The following is a 21920-nucleotide window of genomic DNA, read 5'->3' on the forward strand; positions in this document are numbered from 1 at the left end:
GTGAACCAGCAGATATAAATGATGTGGGATAAATAGGCAGATAGTTTAGATAAGCTGGAATTCTTGAACCCTGCAATGTAATGCTTTCTATTTAACTGTCAGTTTGATATACCCACTTCCCAAGGATGCACCTTTTGCATCCTGGACCAGGGTACATGCTAAGACCCCACTCCATTTGCATATCCAATTGGGGTATCACCCTCTTCCTTAGACAAAGAGGTGGAAGGTAGGGGAGAGCTGTCTTCTGCCACAGACTGCCTAGAGGTACTGCTTCCGATTTCTTTCTACACTATGGAACGCACTTAGACGTACCACTCTCATGTGCACTCTTCCACCCTGGAGCACAGACAGACCTTCCCCTCTCTCAGACAGACCTTGCCAATGATAGGAAACATTCTCTGATTTTCTTTTCTCTATAGTTTATGGGCAATTCTTTGGTCCACAAATGTTGGGTATTTCTCAGCATGAGGCAGCCCGAATTCATGCACAAATGTATGTTTAGTCCCTAACTGCCAAATAAACTCCGTTCCTATTTGCATGCAATACCAGTCTCTGCTTAGCATTTCCATGTCTTTGGAAGACAAGAATCTGAATCAAAAATTGATATATTCGGCCGGCGCCGTGACTTAACAGGCTAATCCTCCGCCTTGTGGTGCCGGCACACCAGGTTCTAGTCACGGTTGGGGCGCCGGATTCTATCCCTGTTGCCCCTCTTCCAGGCCAGCTCTCTGCTATGGCCCGGGAAGGCAGTGGAGGATGGCCCAAGTGCTTGGGCCCTGCACCCGCATGGGAGACCAGGAGAAGCACCTGGCTCCTGGCTTCGGATCAGCGCGGTGCGCCTGCTGCAGTGGCCATTGGAGGGTGAACCAACGGCAAAAAGGAAGACCTTTCTCTCTGTCTCTCTCTCTCACTATCCATTCTGCCTGTCAAAAAAAAAATTGATATATTCATTACCCTCAACATAAAGCCTGTCTGCCTTTGTGTGTGTGTGTCTGTGTCTGTGTGTGTCTGTCTCTCTGTGTGTGTATGTGTGTTTCTCCCTCTCTCTGTCAATCTACCTTCCAAATAAATAAATAGTTTTTGAAAAGAACTGAATAATAAAGAATCAAAATATTATTTTGGGGGTGAGTGTTTGGCACAGCGGTTAAGATCACTTGGGATGCCCACATCTCTTATCAAAAGTGTCTGGTTTCAGTCCTGACTCCGTTCCTTATTCCAGCTTCCTGCCCGAGTGCACTCAAAAACTTTGGTCCCTGCCACCCATGTGGGAGACCTGGATTCAATTCCAGGCTCCTGGCTTCAGCCTGGCCCAGCCTCACGGCCAGGCTCATTCACGGGGGAATGAACCAATAAATAGAAGATCTCTATCTGTCTCTCTCTCTGCCTTCCCAATACATTTTTAAATGGTTAATTTTTAAAAGACATTCCCAGACTAAAAAGACTGAGAGAATTTATCACCACCAGACTTGACTTGCAAGAAAAATTAGAGTGAGTTCTTCAAACTGAAAGAAAGAGATACTAATGAATAAGAAGAAAATGTTGGAAGGTTGAAAACTCACTGATAAAGGTAATTATACAAATTCAGAAGGCTCTAGTGTTGTATACATGATGCATAAACCATTATTTTTTAAAGACTTATTTAATTGCAAGTCAGAGTTACACAGAGAGAGGAGAGGCGGCGGCGGGGTGGGGGGTCCTCCATCCGATGGCTTACTCCCCAATTGGCCTCAACGGCCAGAGCTGCACCCACCTAAAGCCAGGAGTCAGGAGCCTCTTTCAGGTCTCCCATGCGGGTACAGGGGCCAAGGACTCGGGCCTCTACTGCTTTCCCAGGCTATAATAGAAAGCTAGATTGGAAGTGGAACAGCCAGGACTCAAACTGGTGCCCATATAGGATGCTGGCACTGCAGGCGGTGGCTTTACCTGCTACACCACAGCACAGGCCCCCATTTCTCTATTTAAAAAGAGAGAGAGAGAGTGACTTGGCCCCAGGATGCCCACATCCCGTATCTTAATACCTGAATTCAAGGCCTGGCTGTTGCTGATTCCAGCTTCCTCCTAATGTGCACTCTTGGAAACAGCAAGTGATGGCTCAAGTACTTAGGTCTCTGCCATCCACTTGGGAGACCTAGATTGAGTTCTGGGCTCCTGGTTTTGGCCTAGCCCAGCCCAACTGTTTAAGGGTATTTGGGGAGTAAAACAGTAGATGGAAGACAATTTAAAGTTCATAATAAATACAATTAAATAAGTATATATACATATGTCTGCCTTTCAAATAAATACTTTTTTAAGTTTTTTGGTTTTTTGTTTTTTGGGTTTTTTTTTTTTTTTTACCAGAAGAGGGGTAGTTGTTGTGGCAAACTGGTTAAGCCACTGCTTGGGATGATCACATTCCATATCAGAGTGCCAGTTTGAGCCCTGGCTTCTCCATTTCCTATCCAGCTTCCTGCTAATTACCTGGGAAAGCAGTTGATGATGATGACCTAAGTACATGGGTTCCTGCCAGCCATGTGGAAGACCCAGATGGAGTTCCTAGCTCTAGCTTTGGCCTGGTCCAGCCTGGGCTTTTGCAGCCACTGGGGAGTGAACCAGTGCATGGAAGATATTTCTCTATGTGTATGTATCTCTCTCTCTCTCTCTCTCTCTCTCTCTCTCTCTCTCTCTCATGCTGCCTTTCAAATTTAAAAAAAAAAATGTGGGGCTAGCATTGTGGTGTAGCTGGTAAAGCCACTACCTGCAATTCTGGCATCCCATATGGGTGCCAGTTTGTGTCCCAGCTGCTCTATTTCCAATCCAGCTCTCTGCTAATGACCTGGGGAAAGAAGATGACCCAAGAGTTGGGCCCCTGCTACCCGTGTGGGAGACCTGAAAGAAGCTCCTGGCTTCTGGCTTTGGCCTTGCCCAGGCCTGGCTTTTGCAACCATCCGGGGAGTGAACCAGTGAATGGGAACTCTCTCTCTGTCTCTCCCCTCTCTCTCTGTAACTCTGACTTTCAAATAAATTTTTTTAAATGTGAAATGTTTGAGGAGGTAAATATACTTACCGATTGGAATTTATACAATGTATACATATATCAAAATATTACATAGTATCCTATAAATTAAATAGTTTTAAAGACTATAGCAAGGCTTTGGCTATATATTTTGGGAAAAAGTATAGCAAACATTCATGTGTTACACAGAATTCAGGGTATCAGTCATAAAATTGGCAGGTCCTTTGACAAGGTTTTCTTCTGTGTTTTCCATCCATTCAGTGAGTCATAGGAGACTATGTTCCTTTTAGCAGTGTAGTGTATGAACACTTACCAGCTCATTCCTGAGGAGTTCTTAATTGTTGGTGTGCACATATTTCCTTCCCATTGGGCACTTCTGAAGCTGTGTTTGCTGTTCCCCCAGTAGGCTCCACATGGAACAGTTTTACATTTGGTCAAATAAGATAGAGAACTTTCATTAAAAATAATAACTTTGGCTCAACTAACACCATATTTTGGCAGCAACAGTTAACCAGGAGCAAAACTAACCAAAACTACTTGAGATAACAGTGTTACTGTTTTTTGTTTTTGTTTTTGTTCTTAATTTGTATGTATTGGAAAGGCAGGAAGATAGAGGGAGACAGACCCAGAGAAACCATCCTCTTCTGGCTTACTCCCCAAATGCCTATAATAGCCAGGGCTAGACCAGGCCAAAAGCAGGAACTCAATTCAGGTCAGCTACTTAAGTGACTGAGACCCGAGCACTTGAGCCATCCCATGCTCCCTCCAAAGGTGTGCATTAGCAAGAAGGTAGAGTCAGAAGTGGAGCCAGGACTGAAACCCTGACTGTCTGACATGGAGTGCGAGCACCCCGAACGGCTTCTTACCCAGTACGCCAAATGTCCACCCCCACTTTTGCTGTTTTAGGTGATCTCTTTCTTTCTTTTTTGCCAAATTCTCTTTGTTTTTTAAAGCTCAATTTAATTTCTGCCTCTTCTGTGAACCTTCAAGATTAAAGTTTGTGTTACAATGAAAGGATCCTTGTCACAATCTTAGCCAGTCTTTATGAAACTCCCACTATATGGAGGCAACAGACTGAAGAGCAATTAGCTGCCTGCTCATCAAATTCATCTGGGAGGAATATTAAAAGCAGATTCCCAGGGCTGGCGCCACGGCTCACTAGGCTAATCCTCCACCTTGCGGTGCCGGCACACCGGGTTCTAGTCCCGGTCGGGGCACCGGATTCTGTCCCGGTTGCCCCTCTTCCAGGCCAGCTCTCTGCTGTGGCCAGGGAGTGCAGTGGAGGATGGCCCAAGTGCTTGGACCCTGCACCCCGTGGGAGACCAGGATAAAGCACCTGGCTCCTGCCATCGGATCAGCGCGGTGCGCTGGCCGCAGCGCACCAGCCGCGGCGGCCATTGGAGGGTGAACCAACGGCAAAAAGGAAGATCTTTCTCTCTGTCTCTCTCTCTCACTGTCCACTCTGCCCTGTCAAAAAAAAAAAAAAAAAAAAAACAGATTCCCAGGCTCCTCCCCTAGAGATCGTGATGTGGTAAGTCTGAGGTGGGCCCTTGAACAGGTACTGAAGTGATCCGTGGGGGCCAGCGCTGTGACATAGCAGGTAAAGCTGCCACCTGCAGTGCCGGCATCCCACATGGATGCCAGTTCAAGTCCCAGCTACCCCACTTCCAGTCCAGCTCTCTGCTATGCCCTGGGAAAGCAGTGGAAGGTAGCCCAAGTCCTTGGCCCTGTGCACCCATGTAAGAGATCTGGAAGAAATTCCTGGCTCCTAGCTTTGGATCGGCTTGGCTCCAACCATTGTGGCCATTTAGGGAGTGAAACAGCAAATGGAAGACACCTCTCTCTCTCTTTCTCTCTCTCTCTCTCTCTCTTTCTCTCTCTCTCTCTGCCTCTGCTTCTCTGTAACTCTTCCTTTCTTTTTCTTTCTTTCTTTTTTTTTTTTTTTTTTTTTGACAGAGAGAGAGAGACAGACAGAGAGAAAGGTCTTCCTTTTTCCGTTGGTTCACCCCCAAAATGGTTGACATGGCCGGCGCGCTGCGCCGATCTGAAGCCAGGAGCCAGGTGCTTCTTCCTGGTCTCCCATGTGGGTGCAGGGCCCAAGCACTTGGGCCATCCTCCACTGCACTCCCGGGCCACAGCAGAGAGCTGGACTGGAAGAGGAGCAACCGGGACAGAATCTGGTGCCCCAACCGGGACTAGAACCCGGGGTGCTGGTGCTGCAGGCATAGGATTAACCAAGTGAGCCGCAGCACCGGCCAACTCTTCCTTTCAAATAAATAAATAAATAAATCTTTAAAACAAAACAAAGCGCTCCCTGGTGGTTCTCCCACCTAGACAAGTTTGGGAAACCAAGCAAAATGAGTAAAAACATGATCTCTGAATACCCCTTGCCACCCGGATGTAGACTGCATATATTTGAATCCTGATTTCCTGTGCAATCTTATAAAAGTTACCTAATATCCATAAACCTCAGGTTTCTCATTTATAAATAACAACCATACCAACTTCATAGTATTATTGTAAGGTTTAAATGAGATAATACCAGTGCAAGATTTGGGGGACCTGAAAATAAAGACAAAAAAATCTTAAATTTGCAAATTCAATGAAAATATAAGATCATGGGAACACATGCACTGTCGAGGTCCTGAAATGTCTTAGCTTTGTGGAAAAATCCTCCTCTGGCTAGCTGTTGTTTTATCATTGATTTATTATTAGGCATCATGTATTTTGTTCCAGTTAGCTCTTGCAACAAACCAGTGCAAAAAGTGTTATGAATACCACTTTACAGTAAAAGAATCAAAACAAAGGCTTAGGGAGATGGATGTCTGCCCAGGACTACCACAAACCATGGTGATACAAACCCAGGTCTACCACATTCCAGAGCCGACTAGTGTCATCAGGACCACGTGCTACACATGCGTTCTCTGCTTTTATTAATCTTCTTTTTAGGGAAATGATATTGTTGAAATTAGAGATATAAAGAGTCATAAATTGGTTAGCTCTTTTGTTTTATGATGAGTCACCATGGAGCTAGTTTGCAGCCAGAATCTCCAAGGTCTCTGCTTCATGCAGACACTAGCAATGAATTGCTTAACAAAAGTCACCAAGAGATTGAGCAAATGTGATGCCAGTGTGTTTGTGGATAATGGAAGGGTGCCTGACTGATCATCAGCCCAGTCAGGGAGCCAAACCACAGGTCAGAAGACAGCTCAGTAAGCCTGGGATCAGAAATAGGAGTTGCCATGATGAGATTTTTTGTCAAGCTAGGCTAACCAAGCAAATGACTGTTTCTTCATGGGACATACATCTGCCCACCCAACAGGGGTGGAGTGGGGAATCAGAACATCGGGTCTCTCAAGAAAGTACTAGATAGGAGCAGGCATCATGGCACGGCAGGTTAAACTGCTGCTTGGGACGCCCACATCAGAGTCCCTGGGATTGAGTCCCACCTCCCTTCCCATACAGATTCCTGCCAATGTGCCTGAGAGGTGGTAGATGATGGCCCAAGTGCTTGGGTTTATACCACCCACACGGGAGACCTGGATGGGGTTCCTGGTTTCTGGCTTCAACTTTGCACAGCCATGGCTATTACAGGCATCTGGGAAGTGAATCAAACATCTCTCTCTCTCTCTCTCTCTCTCTCTCTCTCTCTCTCACCTTTGCACAGCCGTGGCTATTACAGGCATCTGGGAAGTGAATCAAACATCTCTCTCTCTCTCTCTCTCTCTCTCTCTCTCTCTCTCTCTGTTTCTCCCTCTGTAAGTGTGTGTGTCTCTTTCTCTGACACTCTACCTTTCAAATAAGTAAATATATAAGTAAATAAACCTTAAAAAAATAGAAAGAACTGGTTTAAAGGCAACAAATTTCTCTCTCTCCAGTCCTCATTTTAAAACAAATCTCCAAAATATAGTTGGTAGAAGTATTTTGCTTATCATACCTAAAAATTCAGCCAGGTTTAGGAAATATATTGACTCATATAACTAAAAAAAAATCTAAGGGTATACATACTTTACTGCGGCCAAATTGAGGCTCAAATTATTTGCTTCCTTTGTTGTGTTGCTTAAGTCTCAGGCCCACATGGAGGTTACATGGCAATAGTTAACTGCCACCATCAAGTCTCAAGTTCAAGTACAATATGAAATTTTAAAAACTAGAGCCTCTTTGAGGTGGCTTCAGTTTAACTGGCTTTGATTACTTACTCGGCTTCCAGTGAATCATGAGGCAAGAGGAATGGTGTACACTGATGAGCATCGGCCTGGGTCATGTGCCGGGCCTCTTGAGCACAAGTGGAGCCTGAGACACTTCATGGGTTGTTGAGAGGTAGATGCCCAGACAAGTAAAAGGCACTCTTGCTGGGGCGGGGGGGTGGAAGTAAATGTCCACCAAACAATGGCTTCATGCCTGATTTAAAGTACAGTGACAGTGTTATGTTTCTTCCAGTGCCACAGTCTAGTCACACCTTCCTCAGGTATGAGGGTTTAGATAATAATTTGGGTGTCCCTCAAAGACCCCCATGTTGATCCCCAGGCTTCTATTTAATGGGTTAAGGATAGAACTTGATCAATGATGGTATCTGAAAGTGGAGCCGCGGGAAGTGATTGTGTTGGATTAGGTTGCTTGGGTGGCGCCCTGTGATCGAATCTTGATGGCTTTATAAGGAGAGATCACATGAAAGAGTAGTGCTTGCCATCTGTCTCTGCCCCTGGCCCCCATGTGCTCATTCCTCCACACACCCACCAGCATTGCTGGCTTTCACTGCATCAGACACCAGACTGATGAGGCCCCTGCCCGTGGACTGTGAACCTCCAAAACTGTAAGCCAGAGTAAGTCTTCTTGTGCAAGTTGCTTCTCTCAGGTGTGTTAGTTATAGTAATGAAAAACTGACTAATACATCAGGATGCACCCTGGTCAGCTCCTTTGAGCTTGGGTGTCCCCCACAAACCACGTCATACAGTGGGTAACTCCTGCAGCGGACTAAACTCATTCAATATGGGTGGTTCAATTCCTCCACCCATCATAAAAGAATATGCTCTTTTAATATTACATGTAAGTATAGATATATGAAGGAAAAATATTTATCCACAGTCTCATCATGTAAGCATAGCTACTGTTTCTGAGCATTTCATTCTACTTTGTCCTCTGTGAATAAAGTTTGGATTTTTGTCACAGTCTTGTTTTATGCTGTGGCACTTCTGCACAGATTTCTTCCATGGTTTTCCTTACAATTCTATCACAAATGTTTTTCCATATTATTACATAGACTTTATGGATATCATTTCTTTTCATAAATATATTTTAAAAGATGACAAATACACATTTATGGCAAAAAATGAAAGTAATAGAAGTTTGCAAAACTAAAATATGAAAGTGCTGAAATATCTGTCTTTTATAATACCCTGAGAAGAGATTTTTAAAGATACAAACAAAGAAAAGAAAGAGATAAAGAGAGAAGGGAGGGAGGGAGCACAGGAAGGAGGGAGAGAAGGAAGAAAAGGAAGAAGAATTTTAAAGATAGATGGGAGGGTATGAAAGACAACACAACCATCCTTGAAAATAAGGAAGGAAATGAGCATTGTAGTACAGCAGGTTAAGCCACCAACTCTTGTGACACTAGGGACACTGGTATCTCATTACAGAATGCCACTTTGATTCCCCTCTGCTAATGTGCCCAGGGAAGGCATCAGAGGATGGTCCAAGTATGTGGGCCCCTGCCACCCATGTAGGAGGCCCAGATGAAGTTCCTGGCTCCTGGCTTCAGTCTGGTCCAGCCCTAGCTGTTGTGGCCATATTGGGAGTGAACCAGCACTTGGAAGATTTGCTCTCTCTCTTTCTTTCTCTCTCTCTTTCTGTGTGTGTGTGTGACCCCTCCCTCTTCCTTCTCTCTGTGTCACTCTGCCTTTCAAATAAATAAATCTTTAAAAAGAAAGAAAAAGAAAATAAGGAAGGGCTCTCTCCACAGAGGTAGAGCAGCTTCCCCGAGGAAGTGAGGAAATAGAGGAGACCACAAGGTGAGTAGGAGGCCCCTTCTCACAACCTCCGTGTGGGTCCCAGTGCAGCAGGGCCATATGGGGAGCCCAGGGTGCAGGCAGAGGTGTAACCCAGGCGGCAGAAGCTGGGGTCAGCCAGCCTCTGAGAAAGGACAACACTGTCAAAGAGACAAAGATCTCAACAAAAGGAGGAACTTGGACCTTTTATCCACTGGTTCACTCCCCATGTGGCCACCACGGCCAGGGCTGGGCCAGGCCATAGCCAGGTTCCCGGAATTCAGGGGTCCAGGTGCTTATATCATCTTCTGCTGCTTTCCCAGGCACATTATCAGTGCACTAGATCAGAGGTGGAGCACTAGCACTAGAATCAGCACCCATATGGAATGCCAGCCTCACAGGCAGTGGCTTAACCAGCTGCCTGCACGCCAGCCCCCAACATAAGAATTTTGGAGGAACATTAACATTCAGTCTATAATAACCCTTAAAATAAACCTCCTATTGAAACATGGATTTATAGGTAATAAATCAAGGTCTATAATGTCTATTGTGGAAAAGTATCACTGTCTTGGTAAATTTTCTGCTGTATAACAGAATATCTGAGGCTGGGTAATTTATAATTAAAGGAGATTTATTTGGCTCACAGTTCTGGAGGCTGGGAAGTTCAAGAGCATAGCACCAGCATCCAGCCAGGGCCTCCTTGCTGTGTACTGATGATGGAAGGGCAAGGGAATGTTTGAGAGACAGAAAAATTGGGCCAAACTCATCTCCTTATCTGGAGCCCGTAGTAATTAACCCACTCTTAAGATAACAGCTTTAATCCATTCATGAGAGCACTGCCCTCATTACCTGATCACCTCTTAAAAGTCCCACCTCTTAATGCTATTACAGAGGCAATCAAATTTGAACAATCAATTTCACAGAAGACAAGACATAGCAGTTATCTTCTTTATTCCCTTTAGTTCAACCTAATTGTGATCCTCCCTCTCCTAATCCCACCTCCCCCCAACACACACACACACACACACACACACACTGGGCTGAGAGGATATCCCTGCACAAGCATTGCTTGTCATTCTGGTTATTTACTGTCTGTCTTCCCACTCTACCCCATCACATAAACATGACCAAGGCAGAAGCTTGGTCCATTTGTTACCTGCTGTGCTTAAATGAGCAACTAATATGGCAGTTCCCAAACATTCTCAGCGCCCTTGCAGTTTTACTGAATGTTTTAGTGCCCCTAGGCCAGAAGAAATATTTTGTTTTACTAAGTATGTAGGCCTAAACAATAACTTTTTAAAACTTAACAATTTAGTAACTGCGAAATGAAGCACACAAATTAAAAAACTTTTTTTTTTGTATTTCATTAATAACAACCACGGTTACTCATCACTGAGATGTGTTCCTGTTGGGCACTGTAAACAACTCACATCTTCGAATTAGATTATATTAGGCATTACCACCTTGTTTCCTGGTCCACACTGATTTTTCCGCTGTTTGCTTTTCTATCACAGCAGCTGTTGGAAGGCCAGCTTTGTTGGGCAACATCTAAGGAGAAATGAGGTGTGGTGTAATGTCAAAACTATGACCCACTTGGAGCCAGGAGCTCATGTTGTGTCCAAAGATGTTTTCCTTGAAAATGTACAATATCCTTGGAAGTCCCTATGAGTTGGCTACAGACTGCTAGGTGCAGATTTGGGGAACCTAGCACATGGCAGGTCCTGTAGAAATGCAGATTATGTGAACAATTGGAGGTTCCCTATTCCTGTCATTCTGGAATGCAGGAAGCTTGTGTAGAACCAGGAAAGCAAGAGAAGAGCCTCTAACCCTGGGCTGTCCAATACAGTAGCCCCTGGCCACCTGTGGCTTTTTCACAATGGAAATATGACCCAAATGAATGGAGATGTGCTGTAACACTTATGGGGCCATAACAATTCCATCTGTTAGATGAGGCTGGCACGGTGGCATAGTGGGTAAAGCCACCTCCTGCAGTGCTGGCATCCCATATGGGTGCTGGTTTGAGTCCCAACTGCTCTACTTCTGATCCAGCTCCCTGCTATGGCCTGGGAAATCAATAGAAGATGGCCCAAGTCCTTGAACCCCTGCACCAACATAGGAAGCTCAGAAGAAGCTCCTGGCTCCTGGCTTCAGATCTGCCCAGCTCTAGCCATTGTGGTCATTTGGGGAGTGAACCAGCAGATGGAAGACCTCTCTTGCTTTCTCTTCATCTGTGTCCGCCTCTGCCTCTCTGTCACTCTGCATTTCAAATAAATAAATAAATAAATAAATCTTTAAAGAAATAATAGTATGGGGGTGCCAGTGCTGTGGCGCAGCAGGTTAACACCCTGGCCTGAAGTGCTGGCATCCCATATGGCCACTGGTTTGAAAGCCAGCGGCTCCACTTCTGATCCAGCTCTCTGCTGTGGCCTGGGAAAGCAGTGGAAGATGGCACAAGTCCTCAGGCCCCTGCACCCGCATGGGAGACCTGGAAGAAGCTCTTGGCTCCTGGCTTCAGATCGGCACAGCTCTGGCCGTTGCAGCCAACTGGGGAGTGAACCATCAGATGGAAGACCTCTCTTTCTCTCTCTGCTTCTCCTCTCTCTGTGTAACTCTGACTTTTGAATAAATGAATAAATCATTTTTAAAAAAAGAAAGACATAATAGCATAAAAAAGTAAACTATCTCAATAGCATCTTTTTTTAATATTGATTTATTTACTTATTTGAAATTCAGAGTGACAGAGAGGAGAGAGATGGAGAGACAAAGAGATACCTTCCTTCTACTAGTTCACTACCCAAATGGTGGCAACAGATGGGCTGGTCCAGGCCAAAGCCAGGAGCCAGGAGCTTCATCTTAGTCTCCCATGTGGATGGCAGGGACCCAAGTCCTAGGGGATCATCTACTGCTTTCCCAGGCACATTAGTAGGAAGCCATATCAGAAGCAGAGCAGCCAAAACTTGATATAGGATGCCGACATCCCAGCCTGCAGCCTAACCCACTAAATCACAATTCTTGCCCCATCAATAATATCTTTGATTGCATTTCAAAATATCATTTTTAAAAATATTTATTTGAAAGGCAGAGTTACATAAAAAGAGGGGGAGAGAGGAAAAGAGAAAGAGATCTTCCATCTGCTGATTATTCCCTAAATAGCTACAACATCTCGCCTGAGCCAGGCTGAAGCCAGGAACCTAGAATTCCATCCAGGTCTCCCACATGGGTGTCAGGGGCTCAAGTACTTGAGCCACCTTCTGCTTCTTTCCCAGGCACATCAGCAGGGAGCTGGATTGGAAGCAGAGCAGTTGTTTCTCCAACCGGCACTCCAATATGAGATGCCAGCTTCATGCACTGTACCACAATGCCAGTCCCAAAAATAATATTTTAGACAGAAATAAAATATATTATTATTTTTTTAAAATGTATTTCTTTATTTGAAAGGCAGAATTACAGAGAGAGATCAAGAGAAATCTTCCATCTGTTGGTTCACTCCCTAAATGGCCATAATAGTGGGAGCTGTGCCAGGCTGAAGCCAGGAGTCAGGAGCTTCTTGGGGATCTCCCATGTGGGTGCTGGAACCCAAGCACTTGGGCCATCCTTTGCTGCTTTCCCAGACACATTAACAAGGAGCTGGATTGGAAGAGGAGTAGCCAGGACTGAATCCAGTGCCCATATGGGATGCTGGTACTGCAGGTGCCAGCCTCACAAAATATATTATTACAACTAGTTCCACTTGTGTTCTTTGATAATTTTTAATGTGGCTACTAGATTCTAATTTTAATAGGGTAATCCTTAAAACGTTTATTTATTTGTTTTGAAATGCAGAGAGAAAGATCTTCTGTCTGCTGGTTCACTCCCCAAATGACCCCAAAAACCAAGGAGGCTGAGCCAGGAGACTGAAACTCAAACCTGCTATCCTGCATGGGTGGCAGGGACCCAACTGCTTGAGTCATCACCTGATATCTCTCAGGATTCACTTTAGCAGGAAGCTGCATCAGAAGCAGAGCCAATACTCAAACCAGGCAGTCCAGTGCATCCCAAGCCACTGTGCCAAACACCTTCTCCTTAAAAGTATATATATTTAAATTCAGAGGGGGCAGAGAGAGAGAGAAAGTGAGAGAGAGAGCGGTCTCCCATCTGCTGGTTCACTCTCCAAATGCTTGCAACAGTCAGGGCTAGGCCAGGCTGAAGCTAGGAGCCAGGCACTCAATCCATGTCTCCCACCTGGGTGGCAGAGACCCAACCTCTTGAGTCATCACCCCTGCCCAGGTCCCACAGTTCCTGGCCTCTTCTGCTCTCTGCCTTTCTCAGAGAGACTCTGCCCCTTGCTGCACCCACAGGCTCACCCACCTCCACCTATCCTGGGACACACAATATTATCTGTTACTTTAATGGTTTCAGGCTTTTATAAAACACTAGAAGAGCCACTGGCTTCAGGCACCTCTGCTCCTGTGGGCTCCCAATCCTAAATGTACCCCTCAGGCCACAGACACAAGAAAGCCGTGGCTCAACAGGCTAATCCACCACCTAGCGGCGCTGGCACACCGGGTTCTAGTCCCGGTCGGGGAGCTGGATTCTGTCCCGGTTGCCCCTCTTCCAGGCCAGCTCTCTGTTGTGGCCAGGGAGTGCAGTGGAGGATGGCCTGAGTCCTTGGGCCCTGCACCCCATGGGAGACCAGGAGAAGCACCTGGCTCCTGGCTTCGGATCAGCGCGGTGTGCCGGCCGCAGCACACCGGCCGCGGCAGCCATTAGAGGGTGAACCAACAGCAAAGGAAGATCTTTCTCTCTGTCTCTCTCTCACTGTCCACTCTGCCTGTCAAAAAAAAAAAAAAGAAAAAGAAAAGAAAAGAAAGCAGAGCCACCTGCTTGAAATGGCAGAGGAAAAGGGAAGACATTATAGAAAAGAACATAAACAGGTATTTATTTCATGATGTTGTCACAGAACAACTTGGCGAGTGTATTAGCAACGGAGATCAAGAAAAGACTAAACTTTAACATATTTTCCTTTTTTAAAAATTTTATTTAAGATATACAAATTTCATATACAGATTCAGGGACACAGTGATACTTCCCACTCCACCCTCTCTCCTGCCCGCCCCCACATCCTCTTCCCTCTCCTATTCCCACTGTTAGTTTTTACAAAGATCTATTTTTAATTTACTTTATTATTTTCTTAAATATTTATTTATTTGAGAGTCAAGGTTAGAGACAGAGAGAGAGGTCCTCCAGCCGCTGGCTCACTCCCCAAATGGCTGCAATGCCTGGAGCTGGACAGATCCGAAACCAGGAGCCAGGATCCTCTCCTGGGTCTCCCAGGTGGGTGCAGGGGCCTAAACACTTGGGCAATCCTCCACTACTTTCCCAGGCACATCAACAGAAAACTAGAACGGAAGCAGAATAGGCAGTACACGAACCAGCATCCATATGGGATGCCAGCAGGCAGAGGCCCAACCTACTATGCCACAGCACCACCCCCCTCAGTTCACTTTATACTTAGAAGATTAACCCTATACTAGATAAAGAGTTCAACAAATAGTATGAAGAAAAAAATTAAAAAAAAAAAACATTATTCCGCAACAGTTGAGACAAGGGCTATAAACAGTCATCAAATCTCAAAATGTCAATTTTACTCCTATACATTACCTTTTAGGTACTCTGTTAGTTACCACAGATTAGGAAAAACAAATGATATCTGTCTTTTGGGGACTGGCTTATTTCACTAAGTATAATGGTTTCCAGTTGCATCCATTTTGTTGCAAAAGATAGGATTTCATTTTTTTTTTTTACCACTGAGTAATATTCCATAGTGTATATATACTATAATTTTTTTATCCAGTCATCCATTGATGGATTCTGGGTTGATTCCATATCTTAGCTATTGTGAATTGAGCTGCAATAAAAATGGGGGGTTAGCTCACTCTTTCATATGCTGATTTCATTTCATTTGGGTTAATTCTCAGGTGTGGGATGGCTAGGTTGTATGATAGATCTATATTCAGATTTCTGAAGCCTCTCCATACTGTATTCCACAGTGGCTGTACCAGTTTACTTTCCCACCAACAGTGGATTAGCATGCCTTTTCCCCCACATCCTTATCAGCATTTATTGTTTGTTGACTTCTGTATGAGAGCCATTCTAACTGGGATGACATGAAACCTCTTATGGTTTTGATTTACATTTTCCTGATGGCTAGTGATCCTGAGCATTTTTTCATGTGTCTGTTGGCCATTTGAAATTTCCTCTTTTGAAAAATGCCTGTTCAAGTCCTTTACCCATTGCTTAACAAAATTGTTTGTTTTATTGTTGTAGAGTTTCTTGAGCTTTCTATAGATTCTGGGTATTAATCCTTAATCAGTTTCATAGTTTGCAAATATTTTCTCCCATTCTGTTGGTTGCCTCTTGACTTTGCTGAGTGTTTCTTTTGTAGTGCAAAAGTTTCTCAACTTGATATAATCTCATTTTTCAATTTTGACTTTGATTGCCTGTGTTTCTGGGGTCTTTTCCAAGAACTCTTTGCATATGCCAATGTCTTACAGAGTTTCCCCAATGTTCTCTAGCAATTTGATGGTACTGGGTCATAGACTTAGAGCCTTGATCCATTTTGAGTGGATTTTTGTGTAAAGTGTAATATAGGGGTCTTGTTTCATACTTCTGCATGTGGAGATCTAGTTTTCGCAGCACCATTTGTTGAAGAGACTGTCCTTGTTCCAGGGATTGCTTTTAGTTCCTTTGTCAAAGATAAATTGTTTGTTGATATGTGGATTGATTTCTTTCTTTTTTTTTTTAAAGATTTATTTTATTTATTCAAACGTTTCAGAAAGAGGTAGAGACAGAGAGAGAGGTCCTACATTCGCTGGTTCACTCCCCAGATAGCCACAGTGGCTGGGTTTCCCACGTGGGTTTTTGCAGGGGCCCAAGGATTTAGGCCATCTTCTACTGCTTTCCCAGGCCACAGCAGAGAGCTGGATTGGAAGGGGAGCAGCCGGAACTAGAACCGGCACTCATATTGGATGCTGGCGCTTCAGGCCAGGGCTTTAACCCAATGCGCCACAGCACCGGCCCTACGTGGATGGATTTCTAGAGTTTCTAATCTGTTCCATTGGTCTAAATGTCTATTTTTTTGCTAGTACTAGGCTGTTTTGAATATAACTGCCCTGTAGTATGTCTTGAAGTCTGGTATTATGATGCCTCCAGCTTTCTATTTGTTGTATAAGATTGCTTTAGCTATTTAGGGTCTCTCGTGTTTCCATATTTTTTAACAAGCACTTAAATAGCAAGTATTGGGACCAGGTACTATTCAAAGCTGTTTACAAATATTAACTCATTTACTTCTCATAACAACCTTATAAATTAGGCCCTATCGGCCGGCGCCGTGGCTCAACAGGCTAATCCTCCGCCTTGCGGCGCCGGCACACCGGGTTCTAGTCCCGGTCGGGGCACCGATCCTGTCCCGGTTGCCCCTCTTCCAGGCCAGCTCTCTGCTGTGGCCAGGGAGTGCAGTGGAGGATGGCCCAAGTGCTTGGGTCCTGCACCCCATGGGAGACCAGGAGAAGCACCTGGCTCCTGCCATCGGAACAGCGCGGTGCGCCGGCCGCAGCGCGCTACCGCGGCGGCCATTAGAGGGTGAACCAACGGCAAAAGGAAGACCTTTCTCTCTGTCTCTCTCTCTCTCTCACTGTCCACTCTGCCTGTCAAAAATAAAAAAAAAAATAAATAAAAATAAAAAAAAAAAATAAAATAAATTAGGCCCTATCATTATCCCCATTATTCAGACAAGGGGAAAAAAACTGAGACAACAAGGAATTAAGTAATTTGCTCAAGGTCACACAGCCAGCAAGTGCCAGGCTAGAGAGTTGAACCCAGACAGTTTGTTTTTAGACATTATAGTCCTAATTACATGGTAATTACTGAGGACTCTTCTTACGAATTTTTGGGGCTAGCATTGTGGCTCAGTGTGACACCAGCACCCCTATGGGTACAAGTTCAGATCCTGGCTGCTCCATTTGGGATAACTTCAGGGGCAAGCACTGTGGCATGGCCTGTTAAGCCACCACCTATGACACTTATACAGGCAGGCAGATAGGATAAAACTGATAGATTTGTAAGCTGGAGACCATGCCCTCCACCACACCCCCTGCGTGATCTCATGCCTCTACCTGATCTCACCTGAATGCCCACCTGCCCATCAGACTGTGTAACCACTCCCCTTTGGAAAGCATATAAAAGGCGAGGAGCACCCAAAAGTCGTTCTCTGCCTTCACTTTGCTATCTGTGCTAAGCTACCTAAGGCTGCTCATAACCATACAGTTGATCCACGTGGCTTACTCCTTGCCTGCTCTCTGCTTACTATGGACCCAATTTAGCTTCTAGATCTCTCTTTCTAAATAAATAAAGCCCTCACTTCCCTGTGCATTTCTCTCACTGAGTAAAATCCTTAAAACTTACCATGTTGTCTGGTCTGTTTGAGCCAGTATTCAGAATCCTTCTCCAAATAAATGGTAAGAACCCACAGGCTTATTAATATTGAAAATTATTATTAATAAGCTGGTCAATATCAACACTAGCATCCCATATGAGCACTGGTCCAAGTCCTAGTCACTCCACTTCTAACCCAGCTCTCTGCTAACACACCTGGAAAAGCAATGGAGGATGACACAAGTACTTGGACCCCTGCACTCATATGAGAGACCCAGATGAAGACTCCTGGCTACAGCCTAGCCCAACCCTGGCCATTGTGGCCATTTGAGGAGTGAGACAGTGGATGTAAGAGTGCTCTCTCCATCTCTCCTTCTCTCTCTCTCTGTAACTCTGCCTTTCAAAACAAATAACTCTTTAAAACAAATTCTTACCAAAAAATAAATTTACATTATATATTAAAAAAAAAACCTCTTTGAACTTTTCAGAAAGCAGTTTTGTAGGAGGGCTTTGTCCCTGCCTCTATCAGAACTACTGTTTTCTTTATTTAGCATTTTTCAAGTGGCTGCAATTTGATAGGTAAAAGAAGCAAGGTGGAGGTGACACTGCCAGAAAATAAATAATGCAGCTGGTTGGTTTCACAATCAACCACACTATTCTTCAATTTGTAACTGAGTCAGAATTTTTAAAAATAGAGTTATGCAAGTTCTATTTCCCATCTTACAAGAAGACTGATGAAAAAGCTCCAAAAGTAGACACTAAGAAGAAACTTCAGGGCCAGCTAATGCACTGGGGAAAACAGTGGAAGATGACCCACGTACCTGGGCCCCTGCCACCTATGTGGGAGACCCAGATGGAGTTCCAGGCTCCAGGATATAACCTGGCCCAGCCTTGAATGTTGTGGCCGTTGAGGAGTGAATCAGTGGGCAGGAGGTCTCTTTTCTCTGTCCCTCCATCTCTCTCTGTAACTCTGCCTTTCAAATAAATAAATAAATCTTAGAAGAAAGAGGAGGAGGAGGAGAAAAAAGAGGAGGAGAGGAGCAGGAGAAGGAGAGGGAGAAAGAGAGGAAGAAACCTCAAGTCAAGAAGTTTAATGCCAGCAGCAAGGTTCAAAAGAGTAAACTTAAGGCTGAAAATACCACGAAGGGGACGCCCCAGTTCAGCCGAAACCCCGTCCTCACGAGAGGACTGGGCAGATTTTCCCAAGCTACTGTGTATTCCTGAAAAGCCACGTACACAAGGAGGTACTCAGCTGCTAACCCCAGGACTGAAAAGAAGGAGAAGCTTCTTGCAGCAGTCACAAAACCAGCTGGTGGTGACAAGAATGGTGGCACCAGGGTGGGTAAGCTTTGCAAAATGCCTAGCTGTTATCCCTTGAAGATGTGCCCCAAAAGCCCCTCAGTCAACACATGAGCAAACTGGGGGCCAGCGTCACTGCTGGGACCATGCTGAGCATCCCTGCTGCTCACTACAGGGACAAGAGGGTGGTTTTCCTGGAGCAGCTGAGCAGTGGGCTTGCTACTTGTGACTGGACCCTAAACCCGATATTTGTCACCTCCACAAAAACTGATACCAGCAGTGTGAAAATCCCAAAACATCTCACTGATGCTTATTTCAGGAAGTATCAGGGTGGTGTTGTGGCATACCAGGTTAAGCCTCCACCTGCAACACTGGCATCCCATATGGGCTGTGGTTCGAGTCCCAGCTGCTCCACTTGTGATACAGCTCCCTACTAATACACCTGGGAGAGCAGCAGAAGATGACTCAAGTGCTTGGGCCCCTGCACGTATGTCGGAGACCTGGAAGAAGCTTCTGACTCCTGGTTTTGGAAGATTTATTTATTTGAAAGGCAGAGTTATAGAGAAAGGAGAGACAGAGAGAGACAGCTCTTTCATCCACTGATCACTCCCCAAATGGCCGCAATGGTCAGAGCTAGGGCCAGGCCAAAGCCAGGAGCTAGGAGCATCTTCAGGGTCCCCAAAGTGGGCGCAGAGCCCCAAGTACTAGGGCCATCTTCCATTGCTTACCCACGCACATTAGCAGGGAGCTGAATTGGAAGTGGAGCAGCCAAAACTCAAACCAGTGCCCATATGGGATGCCAGGGCTGCAGACGGACGGCAGCTTTACCACTACACAGTGCTGGCTGCAATAAATAAATATTTAAATAAATAAGCAAGCAGCAGCATCTGTGAAAGCCCAGTTAGCAGGAAGTTGAGAGCTTCTGCATGGAGAAAGAAAAATATGAGATTCTGTGGACTCAAATTTTACCAAACATCAAAGCTATCCCTCAGCTCCAGGGCTACCTGAAATCTGGTTTTGCTCTAACAAATGGATAATTTTTTTTAGATTTATTTGAAAGGCAGAGTTACAGAGAGGCAGAGGCAGAGGTAGAGAGATCTTCCATCCACTGAATCACTCCCCAAATGGCCGCAACAGCTGGAGCTGCGCTGATCCGAAGCCAGGAGCCAGGAGCTTCTTCCAAACCTCCCATGTGGTTGCAGGAGCCTAAGCACTTGGGCCATCTTCTACTGCTTTCCCAGGCTACAGCAGAGAGCCAGATTGGAAGTGGAGCATTTGGGACTTGAACCGGCGCCCATATGGGATGCCAGCACTGCAGGTGACAGCTTTACCCACTATGCCACAGTGCCGGCCACAACCACTACATTTAAAAAAAAAAAAAAAAAACAGTCATGTATCACCTGACAATAGAACGCTCTGAGAGATGCTCCATTAGATGAGCTCATTACTGTGTGAACTTCACAGAGTGTGCTTAGGCTGAGAGAGGCTGGTTCAGTTACTTGCTGTGGCCTTTAGATGAAACAGAGAGGCTGGGCCACACAAGGTGTTGAGGTTGCTGCCAGTGTGGCATGGCACGTTGTTTTACAGTAAGTTTTTCTATTTGTAAGTAGAAGTATGTTCTAAAATACCAATAAAGGGGAGCCCAGAAGAGGTTAATATTCTGTATTCTGCTGGCTTTGAGTCCCAGCTCCAGCTCTTGACTCCAACTTCCTGCTAATGCTGGGAAGCAGCAGCAATGGCCCAAGTCACTGGGTCCTTGCCACCCACTTGGGAGACCTGGATCAGGTTCCTGGCCCCAGGCTTTGGCCATGGCTCAGCCTTGGCCTTTGTAGGCATTTAGGAAGCAGCAGATGAAAGTGCTCTCCCCTTCCCTTTATCCCCTTCCCTCTCAAATAAAGTTTAAAGTAAAATAATGATAAAAATTATAGTAAATGCATAAGTCAGTAACATTCATTATTATTCTCAAGTATTATGTACTGTACATAAGTGATGTGCTGTATTTTATACAACTGGCAATGTAGTAGTTTGTTTATACCAGCATCATCACAAATATGTGAATAATGCATTATGTTGCTAGGTGATAGGGGTTTTTCATCTCCATTATAATCTTATGGGACCCCCATTGTATATATAGTCCATCAGAGAAGGAAACATTGTTATGCAGCATATAACTATGAATGTGAACTGTACATACAGAAGACCCTGGAAACATAAGGTATGGTTCTCTGTCGTCTGCATTCCTGAGAAGCCTCCAAACAGAGGCATTCCTACCAGGCTGACCCTGACACCACAGTAAGAGCCTCCAAGCTAGGCTTTGCCAAAGAGGTGGCTGGTGGAGTAACCCAAGATGGAAGGAGAACTCTGATCCATCGCAGGTGCTCTAAGCAAAGGCTGGGAGAGGCACAGTTGTACAAAGCCATTCACAGCAGTAGGTTACATAACAAATGTTGTTTGGAACTATCAGCTTCCTCCTATCAATTCCATTAGCTACTTCTTGACTTTCATTCCTTTAGGGTCAGGGCCATCTTAACTCCAGCACTGGGTTCTCCAAAAACTTGGCTAACAGCTAAGTCCACCTTGGAATTCCTTATCAGCCTTTTGACCAGGGAGGGGCCACCAAAGGCCCAGCTGCATGGCCAGCCTTCACCTTGTGGCTGGGGCTCATTTTTGCTGTGAAACTTTTGGATTCCAATCTGTCAAGACTTTATTATTTAATCTTACAAAACAGTTTTTTCAGATTTTAGTCAGACACAGAAACTCTTCAAGGGTAGAACTTTCTGAAATATCTTTTGTTCTCCCAGGACTTGGCATAGAGTGCCTGGCACTGAACTCTGCAGGGGTGTTTTGCAGGAAGGGAGTGTGGCCCATCTTCCTGGGGTGGGGGTGGGGGGCTCCAGGGACATTTTGCCGTGTTTCCCTCCCACTAAGAATATATGGTATACACAATTTAAAGTTCTGCCTTTTTTCCAGAGCCATTTTCCTCTATTACCATAAATTCTCCTTTTGTTAAATGTGGGTGTGGTTGATTAATAGAATATAACATCAATAATCCTACTTATATGGATTTGCCAAAATTCTCTAAGCCAGTCTCTTGATATTCGATATTTGGCTCATTTTTCTAGTATTGACCCTTGTAAACAAAACTGTGGTGAGCTCAGCACTTTCAGTTGCATTTTGGCATTATCTCCTAGGATTCCCTGAACTGGAATTACTGGGTTAAAGGGCATGAATAG

At 45.0% G+C, this 21920-nt stretch overlaps 1 pseudogene; it reads left to right on the top strand.

Moving 5' to 3' along the window:
- The window catches only part of LOC133758168 (large ribosomal subunit protein eL6-like), a 67090-nt pseudogene extending 45170 nt beyond the window's left edge, over positions 1–21920 (top strand).

This window comes from Lepus europaeus, chromosome 4, assembly GCF_033115175.1.
Source record: "Lepus europaeus isolate LE1 chromosome 4, mLepTim1.pri, whole genome shotgun sequence".
Taxonomy (NCBI): Eukaryota; Metazoa; Chordata; class Mammalia; order Lagomorpha; family Leporidae; genus Lepus; species Lepus europaeus.